Here is a 22248-nt window from a genome sequence, read left to right on the forward strand (position 1 = left end):
TGAAACCAATTAATACTGTTATCATGTGCTCTGTATAGCTTGTACTGATTCCCATCACACCAAGCACACCCTATCCTTCTTTTAGGGCCCTAAGACCCTGACAGGTTGTATCTGATTTCCAACTGCTATTTACTACTTTGCTTATATGAGTATTAATGTATGACAATATAAATATATTCATCATGAGTTTTGATAGTGTGCTTTTGTTTTCATATTCACATACTAGCAGAATCAGTGGGGATTAATCCCGGTATACAGAAACCCTACATGTGAAAATGCTCAAATAGTTCTAATAAGATTTGTCTCACATCGCATCTCAGATACAAATTGAGTTTTTCTCACAATGGTTTTGAAGATCAATTATCAGCAGTATATTTTGTTAAAGATATATATCAACTACTATGGAATCAAGGGTACACAATACACAAACTCAGCATTCAGGTATGTGGCTTATACTGTGCACCCCTCATGATGGAAGATCTTTTCAGTGTCAATTATCATCAGCCAGGAATCAATACAAAGGGAACTCATTGAACGTAGTATGTTTTCTGTTTTCATAATATGTTCTCTTTGCTCATTCATAATCGCTACCTTTGTTGTATTATCTACTATAATAATTATACATATACTTTACATTAGATTAGCTCAAAATAAAGCCTTAGAAAATAATGCTTCATATTTCTTGTAGGCGATCTCTTGGGGATACCTGTCTCTGACAGGCATTATTTTATCACTGTCACGTTACAAATGCAAACTCTCCCTAGGCATGTTCAGCAGAGATTCTTTGGACACCACCTGCCTTTTTCCCCCTCAAGCTGGTGAGTTAGTATACCTGTGCTCCAGTCAGGGCCACAGGAAATCTACTAGATGTAGTGTGGGTTGACACCTGATCCACATCTTGTAAATACAGAATAAATTACATGATTGAGGTTAAAACAGACTATTTGCAATTGATTATTCCAGATATATTGAGACAGTGCTGGGGATTAGATTATATATTTACGATAAAATATTCTAAGGTTGTCAAATCCATGTTAAGTGCAAAGTGTCAATTGATTTAGTCTCATGGCTGGTAGCTCAGATGCGAGCATATTACAGACTTATGGAGATCTAAATTAATAGAAAAGTAATTTGTATGTTTTTGTTTACCATGGAGCAATTGTTCAATCCCCCTGATACCCAGCAGCAGTCCGTCATAGACTGGCACCAAACACTCTAATGAATCGACCTCCAGCTCTACTGAGATTTCACTTGGGTATGACCCCTGGACACAAGATCATACAGTGTTTCCCAATTAGGACCAAATCAAACACATATTTTGGTGCTTTTATGCATATATTTCTACAAGAAGTGGATGATTCTAATATGTATCTGTAGGTGTACCACAATACAACCCAGCTGGGCCTGCGGAGCACTTGAATTTAATTAGGTCAAAGGAAATACTGATAATCCCTAGCAATTCTAATAGTTTTATAGGTCTCTTTTGCACTCTTTGAGGCTTCAATGCTAGGTAGCCTGACACATTTAAATTAATCCCACAAAATAATACATTTTGACAGCACAAAAGCTTGAATTCTATGTCAGGACCGGATGCAAGGATTATGCTATCCTTTCTTCACTTTTTTAAATAGCAGCAATTTACCAAACTTTAACAACCACCATTCCCATGAGACCTTGAGAATGCCATAAAAAAACAACAGTGTCCAGTAAGAGAACAGTCCCCAAACTCCATCTAGTCAGATGTTCTCAGATCAGCACATAGCCCATCATCCTTGTCCACTCGCCCTCTTTCTTCGCTCCTCGCCGCCGAAATAAGTGGTGTTTCCTTCTCTCATTTTTTTTATAGTGTTGACAGCTTTATTTCCTTGATATTTTTCTGATTATTGCTTAAATCATGCAGAGTATGTTCGTTTAGTGCTTACGACCCCAGCTTTACAAGCGGTAACTTGGTTCGGCTACGGGAATGCTCGACGCTCCTTCGCAGTTGCTTGCTTGTGGTGCGGCTCCACAGTGCAGTCCCCCCACACCTAGGTGGTGCATGATAGCACTACGCTCTACCATGATGCGAGCTTCGCATTGCGATCATTCCAGAGGGATCGGAGCTGCGTGCCATGGTTTGGAAGCCTTGCCGCCTGGAGAGTTACGCCCCGCAGCGGGTCAGTATAGCCCGATCGGGCCATTTCACTTTCCGTACGTGATGCTCATGGTCTGTATTTGCACCTGAATGCTTGGCGCTACCCAACAAGGAGTCAGTATTTTTTGGCAGGTTTTTGGCCTGTGGGGACACTCTACCAGGCAGAAAAAAAACATTTTGAAGTACAGCCACAGGGGTGTAGTGTCCCTGGGCTTGGACCCATCAGCAGTAAAGCTTGGCCCAAACCTAATCTGGGGCTGACATCCAGCCTCCCATAACTGCAATACTCATGTTGCCTGTGCGATTCCTCAGCGTCTAGTAGGGCCTCCTCTGTGCACATAGCCTTAAGGGGTTTTTGAGGATTTCTCCCAGGGGATGGAACCTTTTGAGGATACCCAGGGGGATGAGGACCCCCGGGTGAAAGGCGGCTCCCTTGGGATGATACCTTCTATGATGCAAGTTGATGCATCGATCTATAGGGCAGTTTCTGAGACCATGGCCCCCCTGAAGGAACGACTTTCATGCCAGATAGGCTAAAGCAAGTCTTCTTAGCCAGTAATGCACCGGCCCCCCTCCGCCTTCATGAGACCCCACGGGAATGTTTACTGACACCCCTTCCCCGGTGTCCCCTGCCGCTCCGGCGGACAAGAGCAATAGGGACACAGATGATGATGCTGGCCCTTCCCACCCCTGGCTCCCCTCCTTCAACCCCCTCCTCTAACCAGCTCCCTGCCACCGGCAACCACGGGCTCTACTCTGACATGCTGGACCTGGACGAGATCCTTCACCGAGGTCTTCAGAATGGTCCCTGTCTGAGAAAGTGACACACTATGCAGTGGGCCGCATTCCTAAGCCTCTTGAGAAGGAATCCAGTAACGGCCTTACGGTAATGCCCCTGTCCCTCCTGAGAAGGGAGGGTGGCATTGACACCCAACATAGATCTCCGGATGGCCACTTTCCTGCAGAGAAGGGAATAGACAGGTCCTGGTGGGATTGCCAGGACAAACTTCTGGATACCCTGAGTCCCTTGATTGAGATCTAGGACATGGCCGAAGAGGCTCCCTGATCTCCCGAGATACCCTCTCGGCTTGGGCACAGCATGCCGACATTTTATTGGGGAACTTCAACTGCGTTATATACCAAGAGGCGTTGCTCCTTGTTGATTAAGGTCGACCCTAAGCTCAGGGATTCTGAGCCAGGCCCCAAGGGGGACTATTTAGGGAACATTTTATCAAAGAGTTAGGGAAGTTTGTTAATACTTTCACCTCTCTTGACAAAGCACAATCCTCAATCAAAAAAGTCTTTTCAATCCCGGGTTTTCCACGGGGCAGGTCGAGGTAGGGGCGGCTCAACCTGCCGCCCCAGTAACCAATACCCTCCCAGAGGGCAAGGCTCCCGCCAAGGCCAGGACCAGGCTAGATTCGAAAACTTGTACCCCACCAGACGGAGGTAGGGCAGAGCCAGAGGCGCAGGTGCCTCCAACAATTCCGGTGATTGTTCTCCCTTCTAAAAGCAGGGGGATGTCTGGTGAATTTTTCCAGGTTTGGACTTCCATCACGGGAGATGTGTGGGTCCTGCAGACGAGAGAGGGTTTCAGATAGAGTTCTACGGGACCCCCACTCAATCCGAGACTCTGCAACCCATCCATTTTTCAGCTGCCGAGTCTGCTCTGGTAGACAAGGAGGTAAATGTACTCTTGGCCAAAGGCGCTAGCTCTCCAATGACTCCCCATCCAAGGAGTTTTATCAGCAATATCTTCCTGGTAGACAAAGCAGGGGGGGTCTGCATCCGATCATCAACCTACGTGAGTTCAACGAGTGGCTCGTTTATCACCACTTCAAGATGGAGGGGATCCACATCCTGTAAGTTATTCTCAGACCTGTGGATTGGATGGTGCGTCTGGATCTCAAGGACACCTATCTTTCGATTCCCATTTTCCCTCTTCACTGGAGAGTTCTACAGTTTTTCTGGTGTGGCAGACCCTACGAGTTCACCGCCCTACCTTTTGGCCTCTTTTCTGCCCTGTGGTGCTTCACATAAGTTCACAAACTGGTCATGGAACACCTGAGGGCACAGGGGATCCGGCTTATCATCTACCATAGACGAAATCTTGATAATTGGCCATTGCCTAGACAAGTTGGTACTGCAAATCCAAACGGTGGCTAATATTTTGCAGAGTCTGGGTTTTGTGGTCAACGAGACCAAATCCCTTCTAGTTCTCTCTCATAGGGTGATTTACCTGGGTTTCTTGATCGACTCTGTCGAGGCCTCTCCCAGTCTTCCATCTTAGAAGGCGGCGAAGATTTATCATGAGTAGTGACGTGATCTGACCAAACATCAAGTCTCACTGAGACAAGTAGCATGGTAGGTCTTCTCTCTTCCTTCATCGGGCGTCTTTCCAGGCCCTTTCCGTTATCGCGACTTTCAGTGGTTGAAGGCAGCTCACCTGCAAAAAGGTCTCTCATACTCTCAGCAGGTGGAACTCTCTGTCGAAGCGTGGGAGGAGATCAACTGGTGGTTAGCCAATATGGAGGCCTGAAACAGACTGGCAATTGTCGACTCCGCTACGGACATCGTCATAGAGTCAGATGCCAGCAGGTCCGGCTGGGGTGCCAGATGCAGCGAGTTTTCCACAGGAGGTCTGTGGTCACCTCTCGAACAATGATTACATATCAACTGTTTGGAACTCCTCACAGAATCCTTTGCGATCTGATGTTGGACCAAGGACCCCATCCAGTCTTGCATACCTCTCAAGATGGATAACGTATCAGCAGTGCGATACATCAACCATCTGGAGGCACTCAGTCGAAGGCTCTCTCCGACCTAGCCACCAACTTTTGGCAGTGTTGTCTGGATCAGCAAATTTTGGTCACTACGGAATACCTGCTGGGTCAAGCCAACCACGTAGCAGATTTTCAGTCCCGCAACTTCCGGGACTCCAGCCTTTGGAAACACATTCAGGGGTGTTTTCAGATCTCCAGAACAAATGGGGTCCGGTTTTAGTGGACCTATTTGCATTCTGCCAGGATCACCAACTGCCCATGTTCTTCAGTTGGAGGCTGGACCGCCTGGCGGTAGCCACAGATGTGTTCCTCCAAGACTGGATGCTGGAGAAAGGCTATGCCTTTCCCCTGTTTGCCATGATCACGAGGGCCTCGTCCCAGGTCAGGCGACAGAAGTCAGAGGTGATGATGATCATGCCGGTTTGGAAGTCACAAGTTTGGTTTTCAGTTCTTCTGGAACCTTCTTGGGATTTTCTAATCCCTCGTCCCCTATTTGCAGCACTTCTTCTCAATCCAGACCATAAACCCCATCTGTTGATCTTGGGTGGTGGGGGGGGTGCGCTGTCACTCATGGCGTGGTGGAATACAGGGGACGATGGTCGGTCCCAGGTCTTTTTGGTGCAGCTCAAAGATTCTTGTCAAAGGCCTGGGCTGACAGTACAATCAAACGATATAAGTCCACCATGCTTTGATGGACCCATTGGTGTTTGCGACTGAGTCTTGATCCTGCAGCAGCAGATGAGATCCAAGGTTCTTAATGCCCTGGCCTCTTTAGCTGAGGACAATTTGGCTTATAGGTCAATCAACACTTTTCGTTCTGCTATTTCAGTGGGGCACACCTTGGTGGATGGGTCCCTGATAGGGATACAACCTTTTGTGTGTCACCTCTTGCAGAGAATTAGACTGTCCCTTCCACCAGAACCTAGGTATTCAGGGCTCTGGGATGTCAACCAAGTGCTTAACCTCCTTTTGTCGTGGCAACCGAAACGCTTACTGTCCAGGAAAGAGCTATTGGTGAAGCTGGCCATGCTGCTTTGTCTGATCTCCTGAAGACGGGTTGCAGACGTGAGAACCTTGAATATTCAGGGGTGATTTTTTTCCCCCGGGGGTAACATTCACGATCAGCAGTAGAACGAAATGTGGGGTGAAGGTCATCTCATAACCATCTTTCCCTGAGTCTCAATAATTATGTGTTGTGGCTTGCCTTAAGGCATATGAAGAGATGTCAGCAGATTTCCGCCCCCTGGGTGAGCGTCAACTCCTCATTGCTTTGCGGAAACCACATAGAGCGGTGTCTTCCCCACTATTGCCCGTTAGGTAAGATGGGTGACGCAGGAAGCAGGTATTGATCAGCGGATTTTTGGGGCACATTCCACGTGTGAAGCAATGGCTTCAAAGGCATTTACTTTAGATGCTCGCTTTGAGGATAACCTTAACGCTGCAAACTGGTCTTCGGGCTCTACTTTTAGAAGGTTTTATTTCAAAACCAGTACTGGATATGGCTCACTTGGTGGTAAGTAAGTTTAAAGCAAGCATAATCCTTGCCTCTGGTCATGACATAGAAGGAAAAATCTCCTAGTTATTGTAATGGAAAGTTTCAATTCTATTAAAGACTCAAAGGCAAGGATTATCCCGCCCAGGGATCGTGTATTTGTTGGAACCCTCCCCGTGACGAGTAAGTAAAAAATCTTCATGTTTCAGTGAAGTTCCATGCTCTTGTTATTTCTTTGTTGTTGGACTAGACTTATTGCCAGATATCTGGTGCCATTGCTTTATTTACAGGCATAAACCTTAGCCGTGGATTACCACTAAATATGCCCTTTGTTTATAGGAATGGATGTAAGTAAACAGGAGTCGTGAAAAGGATGCAGTGGCTTGTGTCGCGCAACGAAAGATGGCGAGTGGACAAGGATGATGGACTATGTGCTGATCTGGGAAGACCTGATTGGATGGAGTTTGGGGACTGTTCTCCCATTGGACACTATTCTTTTTTTATGGCATTCCTAAGGCCTCATGGGAATGGTAGTTGGGAAAGTTTGATAAATGGCTGCTATTCAATAAAGTGAAGAAAGGATAGCAGAATCCTCGCCTCCGAGTCCTTAATAGAATTGAAACTTTCAGTTACGACAGCTAGGAAATTTTTCATTAGGGTTTCCTTTTGGGCAGATGATAACATAGACCCACCTTGGACATATTGCATCAATGACAGTGAACTGTTTTGCAAGAGCTTAGACGTGTTGTTCAAAGGATAGTTTCCCAGGAAAATTAGCCTTATAATGCACACTGTACAAACAGCAGTCGGTTATCCCAAACAGCAGTCGGTTATCCCAATAAAGACGGTTAGATAAATGGAAGGAAAACACTATATTTAGCAGTCCAACTGGAGAATCTCTGTCTCTCTATTTGAACACAAGGATATTTCCTTCTTTCAAATTTACACCTTTAGCTGACAGGCCACTATCAGATTGGCTCCTTGGGAATCCTTATGCGGGTTTGAAATATTCGGATTTCATCTGACACCACAGACCATGATCCATATATTTGTATCATTAGAACCATATTGGTGCTAAAAAGCAGGGAAGAGGCAACCAAACCTTGTGACACACTGTTGGAAATGGTCCTTTTTGCAGGGTTATTCCCAAACTTTCTGCTTCTTCCTACTATTTTTTTCTGACCTGTCTTTGTTGGTTTTAGGACTCTGGGTACCTTATCACTGCTGATCAGTGCTAAAGTGCATATGCTCTCTGGGTAAATTGTGTTATGGAATGGTGTTTCCATGATTGGCACATTTAATTTACTAGTCAGCCCCAGTGTAAATCAAATGCTACTAGTGGGCCTACAGCACTGATTGTGCCACCCTCATGAGTAGCCCTGAAAGGTAACTCAGACCTGCAACTGCAGAGTCTGCGCGCAGTTTGTAACTGCCATGTTGACTTGGCAAGTGTGCACACATGCCAGGCCCTAACCTTCCCTTTTCTTAGATATCAGTCGACCCTGTGGGCAGGGTGCCGTGTATATTAACCCCTTCAGTGCCCATGACGAGATGGTCTCGTCATGGGCCGCGGTTGCGCTGTGCCCATGACGAGACCATCTCGTCATGAACTCCGCCCGCTAATAGAAAGCCCGGCACAGGGCGGGGAAAGGGTGTGGCACACAAGGGGTTAAAAGTAGGACATGTACTGGTGTGTGTGACATGTCCTGGTAGTGAATTACAGTGCATTTCGTTTTTCACTATGGAACGGCTATCTGTCCCATAGGAAAGCATGGGAGGTAATTTATAACATCTTATAAATATATTTTCCCATTGGGACCAGATAGGAAAATCAATTCTAGTATGGCTGAACTCAGAATGTAGAGATGCATCTTTTACTAAAGGTGATTTTTACATTCTGTGTTTGAAAATACCACTTTTAGAAAGTAGGTATTTTCTTGCTTAGCCATCCTGTGTGCCTCTGCTAGGATGTGTATGGACTGTCTGGCTTTAGAGTGACAGGGGCTGGGGAGGAGCAGTGGCTCCAGAGAGTCTAGATGGGTCAGGGCAGGGCTGCTTAGACCTGGGCTGCATTCAGAGTAGTGGGAGGAGTTGTCACTAGCACCTGAATAGGCGCAGTCTGCATTTAGAGTGGTGAGAGGAGATTTCCCTTGCACCTGAATAGGCCCTGTCTGCCTTGGACAATGCTGTCTCTGCCTACTGCTGGGAAGCAGGGCCAGAGAGGACAGAACTAGTTTGAACTAAGCACAGACACTCTGTGCCTCAGAGAACAAAGGATTTGGTGGTATAAATATTGGGGCCCAGACCCCAGAACTTTAGAACTCGCTGGAATCAAGGAACCTGCTAAGAAGAATAGCTAGAAGAGCTGCCAGGAGGAATACTGCCCCTTTGCTGTGTTGTTGCTTTGTTGGGTTGGCCTGCAGTTGCTGCTTCTGCCATGGGACTGGACTGAACTCTCTTTACTTGTGTTGAGTATCTCCAAGTGCCTGAAATCGAGTTGGCCTCCTGTTCTGAAGTCTCAGGGACTCAAAAGACTTCACCAACCTGTGGGTACCGCTTCTGGAACTGCTGTTTCAGTTGCCACAGAGAAGGTAACCGCAACCGACTCTTTCGCTGGCTCTGTGTCCTGACAGCACTGCAGACCGCATCGTCTGCATCTCGCACCACAACACTGGTCTCACCGACAACGACAAACGACACCACCGCCACCGATCCACTGCTTGCACAGTGACCTGTGAGCACCGCAGTCCACACTGCCTCGCTTCACTTTGCCATCTTGGTCTCTCCGACGCTGTCGCTGCTGCCAACTCGACACCTGTGACCGCATCGTGGTTGGGGGCACTGCTCGTAAAGTTTCACAACGCCCCTCCTCGTCCCTCACAGCCGTCTGGGCCGACTGACACCAGCTCCCACAAACTGGCTCTGTTGCCTGCACCGCAACCTGCCAGCACCAACTAGAGACCCCCATTTCTACCACACACCCTTGGCCAAAGGCATCAAAACTATGTGGTTTCATCTACTTGGATATGTTGGCCTTCCTACTTCAGGACTGACTGAGAGCAGTTTAATACCTTGCCTATTTATCCCCATCAACTACCAAAACAGATAAGTAATAGTTTGTGGTCATGGAATCAAAGCAGCTGGCCTACTTCAATTCCTCAAATCCAACTTCTCTCTAATGTCTATCATTGCTGGTATAATGCTTATTTTTGGGTGTGTGCCAGAGTACCAGACAGCAAACAATGGTTCCCACATGCTCTTGTAGTTGTAACAGCTACTAAGCTTCAATTAATTCGACCAGTGTATAGGGAGTTAATATAGCCTTGTAATCTACTAGACTCAAATGTCCTCATGTAGTTTTATTTAATCAATGAAGCATAACTGCATTCTTCAATTCCTTGCGTGGTAACCCTTCTGTAATGAAGCAACAAGTAGGAAGACAATATCATCTACTAAGACATCAATATGTTGCTTCTCTACCTCAGCTGAACAAACATCCTTTTGAGCTGAAAAGTCAGAATGTGTCATGATGTCGTTTTTTATATCCTGTGCTTAGAGGGAATCTGTTTAAATCACATAAGGAGGGCTTAATTTTTCTACAGCGTCTTGATTCACAGGTGATTTGCATAGCAGTTTTAAGTTTTATTGTACAGGCATTGAGTTTAAGAAAAATATATATCTCTTGACTTTCTTTTTAAATTGATAACCCGTTTTTAGGTCTCGCCTAGCGATGCAGCACCATGCGCTGCTCGCGTAAGCGAGATCTATTGTTGCCGACTTGCTTAGCGATGCGGGACAGGATGGGTGCACGCGCTTTAGAAGACATGAGCTGTGAACGCGTATGGCAGCGTTAGCTGAAGTTGCAGGGCAGAAAGACATGAGCTGTGAACGTGTACGGCGGCGTTAGCTGAAGTTGCAGGACAGGCCATGTGCACGCATATTATTGATGCCGCGTTAACACGCCTCCTGCTTGGCGCGTATACGCCTCTTGCTTTGTTGCTGTAATTTGTGCACACGTTTAAAAGACAGGCAGGACAGGAGATGTGCATGCGTATTAGTGGCACCGTGTGAATATGCTTTTTGTTGTTTTGTTGCTCAGTGCCTCACATAACATTTATATGTGCATGCGTTACCTTTTTTGTGGTTTCGCATGTCTTTTGCATTTGGTTAACATGCGTCATGTTGTGCTTAAATAGCAAACATTTAAAATATTGGTTTTTGGCTTCATTAATGTGGTCTTTGCTGCTGCTTTTTTGTAATACTATAAATAATAGCACTTGTGTATGCGTACCGGCTGTGGCGCATGCATTAAAAGAATATTGGGAGATGTGCACGTGTATTAGTGGCGTCATGTGAAAATGCTTTTTTGGCTTTCTTGCTCAATGCAGCATGGAAGATTTATATATGCGCGCGCGTATTAGTGGCATCGTGTGAATATGCTTTTCGCTACCTTGCTCAGTGCAGCATAAAACATTCAAATTTGTATGCGTATTAGTGTTGTCTTCTGCCATCTTCTAAATACGCTTTTTGCCTCCTTGCTCAGCTAATTACTTATATATGCTTATCTATACTTGCTTTTATCACTGTAGCATCACGCCATGGCAGCAGTTTAACAACATTCTATCCTTCTGTACAGATTTTACACACACTGCCCTTTTATACAATGTGTTTTCATATAACTCTAAAAAAACTTTATTTATTGAATATAGTTCGGGGAAACTTACTATTTACTATACTTTCACAAACATCTTACTTAAAACTGCTGCACAAAATATCTTAATATGCACTACCACGCCATAACGCACATGCACAGCGTCATCAGCAACACTACAATAACAGGAAATAAGTACGCAAACGTCTACCACATAATAGCAGTCTATTTCTATTTGCGGAGCACGCGCATACTATCGTGAATCCTTCTATATCACACACACACAATACATACATATTTCTATAATGCAGTACATATAAAAATTTAAGTTGCGCACAATACATTACATGTATCACCAAAATATGCTTCCTAAATCATTTCATTTTATATTGCGTTAACTTATGCTAAGGCTTATTAAAAAGTTTTTACTAAGACCCATTCACCCACCTTGTCATTCTCCCACACACGTCATTACCTCACAACACTCGCATTCCCAACAGCTCGTAATACAACTCACAAGCACGTTTAAAACTGCAGCACGCATCCGTTTTTTACTTATAGCCCTTCAAACCAAACCTTTACACTTACCCGCACTGCATAAAATACCTTTTTTGTATACAATGTTTAACATACTTTCTTTACTTATTACCCAGCAGTACTTAAGTAACATAATGAAACACTAACTTCCTAGGCAATTAAGTGAATTAACAATAATGATGCTAAAGGAGTGTCAAAAATTAGAGTAGCCACAACAAAATTAAAAAAATTTATACAGTAATATTTATTATTGATCTTTCTAGATATCACAAAGGTAACACATTTTTTCAGCAATAAAATACACATCTACGATGTATAGTCATTCAATACAATAATTGTATTAAAATTCCAACAACATAATACAAATAAGGGCACTTCTGTGGCCATACAATAGTCTTCTACGCGCGTTTTGGCGAAAAGTACGCCTTCATCAGGAAAAGCCACAACTCTAAAGGTGTTGTAGTCACAAACAGACCAAAGGTATGATGATTTGTTGGACGTTACCAACAGGCCTGTGCTTTGATTTGGATCTGCTAAGAGTGTGATGTCCTCATAGATAGTTCAAAGATTATGTTGTCTACGGATGGTTCAAAAAGTACCTTTTTTCTGGTGTAGGTCCACCTAGAGAATGATATGGTTGAATATTCTATGCCGTCTAAAGTCAACACGAGTCGATATAATGGAAGCCTTCACTGTTCACCGTATAGTTCTGGTATATTAGCATATGCGAGGATTATCCGCAATAAGGATTGCAATGCAATGCCGTGTGGATGACGGACATCTGTTGCGTGGGGCAAGTTTTCTGATAAATGGTGATCAGATCTATAAGATGTCTCAGAGTCGTCAATGGACAGGCCGGTGGTCGGGAAAGATAAACATGTTTAAGAGTGATGATGCACTGCTTATGTATGCCGTGAGGGGAACGGCTACTAGAAACTACATATCCCAGCACCCCCAGCCCCCGGCGCTTGCAAGCAACGTCATCAGGCTGCGCCAGGGGGAACTAAAGGCCCGCTGTAGCCCCGCAGCGCGGGATGCTGTTTCCTTATTTGGCGCCATACTTGAGTCTACGTGCTTGCCGTGAGGGGAACGGCCACTGTTGGGGGTCCCTACTTCATCTTGCCCAGCGCTTTCTCTCGCTGCCGTGAGGGGAACGGCTACTAGAAACTACATATCCCAGCACCCCCAGCCCCCGGCGCTTGCAAGCAACGTCATCAGGCTGCGCCAGGGGGGAACTTAAGGCCCGCTGTAGCCCCGCAGCGCGGGACGCTGTTTCCTGATTTGGTGCCATACTTGAGTCTACGTGCTTGCCGTGAGGGGAACGGCCACTGTTGGGGGTCCCAACTTCATCTTACCCAGCGCTTTCTCTCGCTGCCGTGAGGGGAAAGGCTACTAGAAACTACATATCCCAGCACCCCCAGCCCCCGGCGCTTGCAAGCAGCGTCATCAGGCTGCGCCAGGGGGGAACTTAAGGCCCGCTGTATCCCCGCAGCGCGGGACGCTGTTTCCTGATTTGGTGCCATACTTGAGTCTACGTGCTTGCCGTGAGGGGAACGGCCACTGTTGGGGGTCCCTACTTCATCTTGCCCAGCGCTTTCTCTCGCTGCCGTGAGGGGAACGGCTACTAGAAACTACATATCCCAGCACCCCCAGCCCCCGGCGCTTGCAAGCAACGTCATCAGGCTGCGCCAGGGGGCAACTTAAGGCCCGCTGTAACCCCGCAGCGCGGGACGCGCGCGGGCCGTGCCCGGGCGAAGCCCGGGCCAAGGACGGGCCCGTCCTTGCCCATCAAAGGCCAGAGGAGGCCGGGATGGGCCACCCCCTTGTTCTTTTGTTTACTCTGTGCTGTGGAAATGTTGTACCCGCAAAGGTCCCATTTTGTTTATTTGGGGTGTAAGCATCAGGCTTGGTGTAGGTGGGTTTTGTTAAACTTAATTCCAGTACTGAGTAATAAGGGGAAATGTCAAAGCCTGCTTCTTCTCGCCGTATTACCAGGCTCCAGGCTGCTACAGCACAACCTCTCCCAAGCCTTACTGCTATTGATAAGATGCTACAGAAGACAATTGGGGTTGTAGCATCTGCAATAGAAAATACGGAAAGGCGATTGTCTATCACACCAGCTGCTCCTCCCCTACAGTCGCTTGGGGATTTCTCTGCTGGCACTGTTAACCTCCCTGATCTTAGTTCTTCTCTCATGTGCTCCTTTGCAGAGTTGCCCTGCGCTCAAATTGCACAAGATGCTACTGACCTCTCTGAGGTCTCCAATCCACCCTCACTTCCCGTAGTTGGAAATGTATCCAAACCGTGCTTGAGAAGGAAGAAAGGTAAAAATAAAAATAAAAAGCAGACTAAAGTACCCTTATCTTCAGCGGATGTTGTACAGGCTGCCGCTACTCCCTCTCCGAACAATTTGGGGACCCCTGTCTGGGTCTCACACCTTCTATCTGATTTTGAATCACACATTGAAAAGATCATTGGTTCATATCTCAAGCCATTAACATCTAGGCTTGACAGATTGATCTCTACGATTAACAATACAGGTCTAGGGAAACCCCAATTGCCCGGTTCTCCAGGAAGCTCTGGTATTGACAAATCTATCCTCATCCCTGATCCCATAATTTCATTAGCTGGCAAAAATATTACAGCCGTACCAGTTCCGGTACCTGTAAATTTTTCAGTCAATCCCGTCTCACTTTCGACTAGGGCAGGCATAGTAGATATGGGAAAATCCCCAGCCCCGAGGGGATCTATTGAAAATAGATCAGACTCACTGCACCGTCATCCTCGACCTAGTGGAATTAGAAGAAATAGCCTGGAGGCAGGGACTTCACCAGATTTGCCCACACTCGACCTTCCGACTGAATCTCTAACATATGTCGTGGTCCTTGCGGGGGTTCCCTCCTTAAGCCAGGGGAAGAGTGAGGATTACTTCGAACTAAAAAACAAATTTGTACAATGGCTTAATAAGAACAGACCTCTTCCTCCCAATATTCCTGGTGAAATATTGGGTGTAAGAAGGGTAGATTGGATCGGGTCTGGGCCCAAAACCATAATGGGAAACTGTATAGTAATCAATTTTAGGAGCACCAGGGCGGTAGAATTTATCTGCAGTAGGCCGCTTCCTTGGTCAAACACCCAAATATTCCCCTTGCACCTATCCTATTTCTATCCTACTCCCCACCGGAGATCTGGACTGGATTCAGTTAACCGCCAGGAGGGGAGTCAGAATATTCTGCCATTTAAAATCCACCAGGGTATTACACACCGGGAGGTTCACCATCCATACTCCCCTTTACTTTCTCACTTCCCACTAAGAAACAGGTATAGTGGGTTAGAGCAGGTCGAATGACGCCCTGTGTGGCAGAGCACTCAACCCCAATCAGATAGTGCACGGAGTATGGTAATAGGGCAATTGGCGGGTTTTGGAGGCAGTGACACCATTCAGAAGCAAACAAGGAATAGCTTAGAAAGCCTAGAGCTAAACTCTTGCAGGAGGGAAGGGAGTACGGGAGTTACAACAGTTGTTCCGGTATTGACTCAGAAGGTGGTACAATTGCTCTCTTGGAACATTGCTGGGTTACAAAAAAAGGTGATTTTACCACAGTGGAATCTCTTCATTGAGAAATTTGACATCTGCATGTTCCAAGAGACATGGAGCATGCTTCCGGTATATAAATCTGGGTATTCAACCTTTTATACCCCTGCAATAAGTTCAGGGAAGGGTAGACCAGCAGGGGGACTCCATGTCTGGATCAAGATCGAATTAAATTGGGACATTACTGTCCATAAATCAGGGTCTGAGGATATTTCACATCTTTCAATCCAAGGGCAAGATATGATTTGCAAGATAGATCTATATAATGTCTATGCAAGAGGGTCTCCAGGGGATCAAATGTCTAGTACAATAGCAGCCCTTGAGTTAGAAATAGCTGGCAGCTCTCCGTTTACTAAAACCATTGTAGGAGGTGAGTTTAATTGCACCTTCGAACCTTTATCCAGAGATGACTCCCTGGGAATCGAGGAGGAAGATTCTAGATGGTCTATTCCGGCCTTGACATTAGCACCAATCAGAAAATGGTCTCCGAGGGCAATTCAGAAAAATGCCCTGACCTTGCAACACAATCTGAGAGCATTAAATGGTAGAACAAGCTCAGATTCAGACGGGGCAAATACCTTTAATAGGCTGAATGGCCCGTCAAGAATAGATTATATTTTACTTGATGTTAATCTCTGGAGAGAACTAATCGACATGGAGGTAATACCATCCCAGGACAGTGATCATAACCCCCTCTGCACAAAGGTAAGGTGGGGATTAAAAATGGAAAATAGAAATAAAATCCCACTAATGCAAACTAAAGAGGTTGTCCCGTTCAATTCTAATCGCCGGCTGAAATGGGTGAGGGTTTCATCCCAGGAAGGGACCTTAGACAAGATTAGTGAGCACTTAGTAGAGATGACTGCAGACCTAAAGCAACTTGTAGCCGCAAATGAAATTGTACAAGGCCTTTCATTCCCCCTAGTTTATAAAAACGTGATAGAGAAAGTGGGCCAATATTTTATTACACAGGGAGGTAGTTCTAGACAGAAACACACCCAGGTAAAAACAAGTAATCCCTGGTATACGGCTCAATGTAGGGGTAAAAGGAAGGCGTTAACTGCAGCTTTGCTTAAAAAGAATCCTTCACTAGTCAGAGCGGCTAGGAAGGATTATGCCAGGTCACTAGTAATAGCGAAACGGGATTGGGAAGAACAACACTGGCAGAACCTTAAAATTGCTTCCCTGAGTAAGAATTCCTGCATATTCTGGGATTTAATTAATAAAGGCAGGAGAGGGAGATCGGAACCCATTGCTAACCATATAACAGAACAACAATGGTTTACACATTTTTATGATCTGTACTGTGGCTTATATGAGCCAAGCCCTCCATCCCTAACTATGGATACTGATTATAGAGTATCCATGGTCCCTGAGGGTCCCTTCTCTATTAATGAGGTTAATACGGCTATTAAACATCTAATCCCGGGAAAGGCGGCAGGTCCTGATGGGATACCTGGGGATCTCCTCTTAAATGACCCAGTAACTTGGGCTAAACTGATCTCCCTAATAATGAACCTGATTTTAAGAGGCCACTCAGTCCCAGACTCTTGGAAGGGAGCTGAGGTGGTAACAGTGTTTAAAAAGGGGGCGAGGGATGACCCTGCCAACTACAGACCGATCAGTCTGATAGATGTGGTCCAGAAGGTGGTTGGCAGGGTCATCATATCCAGGGTGGGGTCGTGGATAGAAGGAAAAAAATATCCCCTCCCACTTCCAAGCGGGTTTTAGGCAGAAGGTGGGTACGGTGGATCAGATCTTCCGATTTTTCGCTATTTACTGGAAGGTCATGACCATTGGGAAGGGCAGCTTGTACTTGGCGTTCATAGATCTTAAATCAGCTTTTGATCTGGTCCCACGTGATAGACTATGGGATGTCTTACAAAAAATGGGCTTTCCTATCACCCTCCTGGAATTAATTAAGAAATTGCACGAGGGGAATTATGCAAGGATTAGATGGGGTACTCAGGGCCAGTTGACAGAGAGAGTGGCCGTGGGGAGAGGAGTCCGTCAGGGATGTATAATGGCGCCGACTCTTTTCTCCCTTTTTGTGAACGGAGTGGTGGACCACTTGAGGGAGGATCCAGCAGATGCACCGTCCCTGGCGGGAGAAAAAACACCTACCCTGCTCTTTGCGGATGACACCCTCCTGATCTCTAAAACCCCGACTGGCCTGCAAAAACTGTTGGACCGCTTTAGCTCGTTTTGTGCGGATAGAGGTCTCACTATCAATACTGCTAAAACAAAGCTTATGGCCTTCTCGCCAGCAAAGAGATTTAAGAACAACATCTCCCTTAATGGTACCCTATTGGAGTTGGTAGATTCATTTGACTATTTGGGTGTAAGGGTTAATAGCCGGATGAATTGGAAGGATCATTTGGCCAAAATGCTCTTAAATCATAAACGAGTATCTGGAGCAATTCTGCGGGAGCAGCGAGAGTCCACGAGTAAACCCGTTGCCCCGGCTCTTTTATTATACGAAGGTCAAGCACTGCCCTCGGCACTCTATGGATCTGAGCTGTGGGGTTTTGAGGGCACAACCAATCTGGTGAGCTCAGAAAATAAGTTTCTGAGAGAATTGGTGTCACTCCCCTCCTGCACCCCGGTAAAACCATTACATCTAGACATGGGTAGGCGTCTATTAAAAGATATAGTCTGCCTGCGCCCGTTACTCTTTTGGGTTAGTCTTAGGAGATCGCCAGAACTCTCAAACTATGCGGCTGTCTTGGATGAACTAATTTCACTTAATTCGGGTAATAAGATTAAGTGGCTGAGTAAACTTAAACAGCTGGTTTCAAACTTAGGGTTGATTGAAATATGGGCTAGCCAATTACCACCCTCCAAGGAAGTCATGAAGAAATTATATTGGAACTGGGTACAGGAGGAGGCTATATGCAGAGGCAAAGGGGGCACCCTTACAGAGCGGTTTTTAGAGTTTAAACCCGAAAGGAAACTTGAACCGTTCCTTGATTTCATACAAAAACCCTTGGATAGATCACTCTATCTAAAGCTAAGGTTCGGGACCCTCCCGGTGAATGAATTTACTGCTGGGTGGAATAATTCAAACTCTATAGTAAAATCTTGCCCTGGATGTGCAGCACCCAAGGAATCGGTGGCTCATTTTCTTTTTGCTTGTCCTGCTTACAGGGTTGCAAGAATGTTCTGGCTTAAACCAATATGTAGGGAGCGGGGTCTAAGGTGTCACAAGATGGCCTTGCGGGTTTTTATTACTGATACGTCTTCCCTAGTCATGGTTTGTGGGGTAGCCACATTTCTGGGCAGCGCTTGGCAGACCCGCATGCGCAGGATAAAACAAACCCCTCAATGATGATTACATGAAAATGATATGATGTTTTTTACGTGGTTATGTATTTAGTTTTAATATAAATCTTGTTTTAATGAATTTTGTAAATTTTATGTACCTTGTACGCATGACTGGATTGGCGTTGTTTTATCTGTATAGCATGTTACTTTTATGATGAAATTTTTTATCGAATAAAGTTACTTACTACTACTGTTACGTTTTTTTACAATACGAATCTTAGCCATTCTATACTAACATATATCCTTACCTCACTTGCCTTTTCTCCCTCCACATTATTTAATTCCTAACCATTATTTACTACTCTCCTCCTTCCTGCTCACTTAACTTTTCTCTGCCTATTCCACTTAGTAGCAGCACTTCAAACATTTCTTAGCATATAGTGCATTTACAAATACAATACGCTACGTTCCATAAAATGCAATTTATTTACAATATGTTTCCTCCGTATAAAGCAACCTTAAACTTATTATTTATTGCCTGCACCCCCCCAAACTAACCACTTTCACCCTACACGTTGCCTCCCAACAACACACTCTAAAGTTACTACTCATACATAACATAATTACATATGTGCATACCCCTTAAATCTTTATTTATAATAAACTACATAACGCTATATTATTTAACATCCCTTTCCTAACAAAAAAATAAACACTTAATAAATATTGTTCGGGGAAACTTACAGTTTATTCTGCAATCTCTGCACTACCGGTCCCCAATACATACCCCGCCAGCTGCCCCGCGCTTTTCCCCAACCTTCTCTCTCCTTTACCCACCGCACTTTGGTCCACCTCCTCATACCCTCCTCACCTCACTCTGAAGCCAGTAACTAGGTCTACGATACCATTGGTTCTTGAAGACTGAGGCTGCCCGTGGCCCACATATGGGCCCCCCCATAAGAGGGTGACCACCTTAGTGCCACATGAGGGCACAACCCGACAGGCTAGTGTTTGGACCCACTGGGGGTCCTGCGCTACCTAGGACGTCATTTTCGGCATGCTAGTGGGTGGGGAGGCTGGTAGATAGACCTCCCTCTGCCCATCTGGTGATCCTTTTGCACGCCGGGACTTCACGCTGTTTCCCTCCCTACCACTTACCCTGCGTGTCGGCTGGAAGGGTGGCTAGGGTAGGAAGGCTGTTAACTTGTGTTGCAGGTGGAGTTACAGGGCGATCCAGAGGCTGAATGGGGTACCCTCTTCAGGAGCACAACAAGGGTGCAAATGCCAAATAGCCCCAGGAAGTCCTTACAGTAGGCCCCTGGAGGAACGACAGCGCCCCGTTAGTCCTGCAGGCGGTTGTAAACCTGAGCAACCGGGGACTTGCCTGGATATGCTCCGCCTCCTCAAGGGGCTTGAGTAAATGGGTGGACTGGTGGTCCACAGGATGTAAGGGGTAATCCCCAAAAATGGTTAACACCGATTGGTTAGGCCAAGGTGCAATTTGGCTCTTCAGGTGGGCAGGGCAGCAAAGGGGCTGCCTGCCCTTGGATCGCCCGTAAATTGACCCCACTATCTTGGCATATTCCTTATGCAAAATAAACCTGCAGCAATGTTTTTTCCAACAACCAATGTGTCCTGTGCGTTCTTTAATATGGTATTGCTGTATTTGCGGGTAGGGTGTGTTGTCGATATTGGCACTAAGTTTTAAACAGCTCTTGAGACGCGCACACACACAAACACACACCAACTAATTTGGTGTGGACGGCGGACAAAATAATTTATGTGCTTCTTTAGAATGCACAACTTGCTGCATTTACTCACAAATTCCATCACTGGGTAATCATGATAACGTCTATACAAATGATTTAACATCCTATCTCCGGTTGTGTGCACTGTTAGTGGAAAAATTTGCTTTAAAACACACCACGTGACCAAAATTTTGCCGATCGAGCGTTCCCAAAGGTCTTGCCCCGAGTGATGAGTTTTCACTGCTTTTCTTCTCGGTGCCCAGGTGACTATTTTGTCGTGGTCCTACCCTGACCTTCTGGGCAAGTGTGCACGGTTTTTCATTCATGCAGAAATTAAAATGCAGTCATGTCTATGTTTTCCGGCACTAGAGACCACACGGATGCTCAACAAGCATTTCTTGTAAAAATATTGAAAGCAGCCCCATAGTGCCCTTCCTATCAAGCGTAGCGAGTGAGACTATTTCCAGTGGGTCTGGGCAGAGGTACTTCAGGTAAAATATAATTTTAAGAATACTGGGCCCAAGCGGTGCAAATTACAGCAAATAAACTGCTGTCACGATAGACATCGAGTCCTACGTATAATTTCCTGCGGCTTGCAATACAAAAGGAAACAAGCATTTGCAATGCATTAGGTCTCGCATTTACGCGAGTTTGAGCTATTGACATTGCAAATAACAATGCCTATTGGCATTGTCATTTACAATGCCAATAGCTCAAACTCGCGTAAATGCGAGACCTAATGCATTGCAAATGCTTGTTACAAGTTAAACTCGGTCAGATGCGCGGCTTGCAGCTATTTAGAGAAATCGTCACTTTAGGACCAAGAGCAATGAAATGTGTTCATACCAGTGGCGGCCGACACAAATAACAAGCAGGGAGGGGGTGGCAAATGGTGATCACTTTCGCGGGCGCTTTGAGGTCCTCAGTGGCCGCGCAGCTCACTGAGGACATCAAAGCGGCCATGAAAGTGATCACGCAGTGCTTTTCAGGCTGCCAAATGGTGCGCGCGCCCGGCGCACATGCACTGTAGTTGGAGGCCTGAAAAGCACTCGTTTGCACTTCCAGATCCCCGTTTTCTATAGCTCTCGCCAGAGCAGCGCTAAAGCGCTAACTCAGGCGAGACCTAAAAATCAGGACGCCTGAAAGGCCTGTCCAGTGGCACACTAAAACGATTCACTGACGTGGGGGAAAATACATTCGGGCAATTCCCTAAACCGGAACACTGCGTCTGAAAACAAAACATAGAATCTACAATCACCGCTGGAAGGGGGGAATGTACTGAAAACGTAATAGGTCGAAAATGGTGGCGGGCTAAGTGGGGGGGATTCAAATTACTTTTTAAACCCTTCCATCCTGTCTAACAGTTGTTACGTTTAGAAAAGGAGTGTACAAATAGAAGAGAAATCAGACTACCTTTAAGGTTGAAAAAGTCAGGCACTGGGCTCGTTCATGGTCCGAGTGATCCCGATGCCAAGGCCCATCGTTCCACTCGTTCTGTGGTTTCCATCGCTGTCAGTGGCAGCTTTTATGACGGACAAGGTTACCAAGGAAACCATGTACACACAAACAAGTCCCTCCTACTTTCCTTCGACTACAGTGCTGAGAACTTGAAGCCATTGAGAACAATAGAAGACTCCAAGCAGAGACTGTTTCAGACACACACATACCTGCCAACTTGAAGAACAATCTCACCGTGTGAGATGGGGGCGGGGCCTTGAAAGGGGCGTAGCCTCGTGCGGAGAAGTACTTAGAGACACTTTTATCGAGTGACTTGTGTCTGCCTTCACAGGAGGTTCCTGTAGATTCTGCCTTCCCTTTCGAGGGTTGTCGACTTGAAGTGACACTTGGGAGGAAGGCACAGAAAGCCATCAACGGCAGAGAAACGGGGTCACAATGGCAAAGGAACAGTTTATGGCACCGAAGAGAAAGCTTAGAAGATGACTGGCAACCAAAAAATCTCAAGGGCAGTGACACGAGGACCTAAGGGTCACATAAATACAAAGGCAAAAATGCGAGTTGCGAAAATAAGCATTGTATAAGAAGA

General features: G+C 45.9%; 1 protein-coding gene across 2 annotated transcripts in view; it reads right to left on the reverse strand.

The window, feature by feature from the left end:
• Nucleotides 1-21731, reverse strand: part of C6H6orf118 (chromosome 6 C6orf118 homolog) — a 275564-nt gene extending 253833 nt beyond the window's left edge. For both annotated transcript variants that reach the window (XM_085612240.1, XM_085612241.1), the window contains exon 1: nucleotides 21618-21731. The gene's annotated coding sequence lies outside the window, so the exon portion shown is untranslated. The remainder of the gene's footprint in view (nucleotides 1-21617) is intronic.
• Nucleotides 21732-22248: the final 517 nt, after the last annotated feature.

This window comes from Triturus cristatus, chromosome 6, assembly GCF_964204655.1.
Source record: "Triturus cristatus chromosome 6, aTriCri1.1, whole genome shotgun sequence".
Lineage (NCBI taxonomy): Eukaryota > Metazoa > Chordata > Amphibia > Caudata > Salamandridae > Triturus > Triturus cristatus.